The sequence below is a fragment of the Bison bison genome, unplaced genomic scaffold (assembly GCF_000754665.1).
Source record: "Bison bison bison isolate TAMUID 2011002044 unplaced genomic scaffold, Bison_UMD1.0 scf7180017864064, whole genome shotgun sequence".
Classification (NCBI taxonomy): domain Eukaryota; kingdom Metazoa; phylum Chordata; class Mammalia; order Artiodactyla; family Bovidae; genus Bison; species Bison bison.
In genome coordinates, this window is record NW_011494636.1 from 1,255,045 (window position 1) to 1,256,494 (window position 1,450).

At 40.1% G+C, this 1,450-nt stretch overlaps 1 protein-coding gene across 1 annotated transcript in view; it reads left to right on the forward strand.

Moving 5' to 3' along the window:
• The window catches only part of PLD5 (phospholipase D family, member 5), a 418,989-nt gene that overhangs the window by 370,870 nt on the left and 46,669 nt on the right, over positions 1-1,450 (forward strand). The gene's annotated exons all lie outside the window — the stretch shown is intronic.

Below are 1,450 nucleotides of genomic sequence, written 5' to 3' on the forward strand. Positions count from 1 at the left end.
ATGCCATCCAGCCATCTCATCCTCTGTCGTCCCCTTCTCCTCCTGCCCCCAATCCCTCCCAGCATCAGAGTCTTTTCCAATGAGTCAACTCTTTGCATGAGGTAGCCAAAGTACTGGAGTTTCAGCTTTAGCATCATTCCCTCCAAAGAAATCCCAGGGCTGATCTCCTTCAGAATGGACTGGTTGGATCTCCTTGCAGTCCAAGGGACTCTCAAGAGTCTTCTCCAACACCACAGTTCAAAAGCATCAATTCTTTCATGCTCAGCTTTCTTTACAGTCCAACTCTCACATCCATACATGACCACTGGAAAAACCATAGCCTTGACTAGACGGACCTTTGTTGGCAAAGGCTTTCTTTAAAAGCTATTGTTCAGTTATTCATGATAATAAGATGGATTCACAAACGTCTGTAAGGTTATTAGAATATCAGCTTTTCTTAATTAATTATATTATTTTCACTTGGGTTTTTGTTTATTTGATTGCTTTCGCAAGTGCTGGGTATTCTGTTTCTATAGATTTGACGTTGCACCTTAGCATATACATACATACTTTCCCTGTGTATTCTGCTATGTGTTTATATGTAGCAACATATACAGTGTGAATTTCACATCTTTAGCTTCAGTAGTGACTGTGTAAACAATTATTGAAATATTCCAAAGGCAAATAGCAAATCAGCAGAAAAATATGAGCGAATTATCAAACACGACCTAAATCTTTGCACAAGGGGAAGTCTAATATATGCCAAATGACTTCATTTTTATAGCTGCCATGATGTTCTTTACATATTGCATTCATGTAGGCAATGCATGCCATGAATGTATTTACTAGAAGTGTGGTTTTTGATAAGTCCCTGCAGCTATCTTTGTCTTGATTTCATCATCTGTAAAATGGTGATTAAAAAACTGAATATTGTGAGGTTTTACAAGGTAACAGAGCTTTATCAGCATCATTGAAGGTTGCATTGATGTTAGCTGTTACTGTTGCCCTGAGAGTGCTACAGCTATTGTCACCACTGTGATCCAGGGCCTACTCAAGCCAACAACTGTAAGGCCACCTCCTTTTGCATGCCACTCCAGAAAGGCTGCCAGAAAGCAAGCGAGTGACAGTGACTTTACAATAAAGGTAACCTCAGATTCACTCTTAATTCATTTGTCTTAAGGCAAAATATGTTTCAGTCTTTGGTTCCTTTATTTTATCAATAATAGAGTTTTATGTACAACTAACAATTCAACAAGACATGGAAGCATATCATGACACGGGCCACAAGAGCCCATAAAATACATCATTAGTCTATTAATCCGGAGAAGGCAATGGCACCCCACTCCAGTACTCTTGCCTGGAAAATCCCATGGATGGAGGAGCCTGGTAGGCTGCAGTCCATGGGGTCGCCAAGAGTCAGACATGACTGAGTGACTTCCCTTTCACTTTTCCACTTTCATGCATTGGAGAA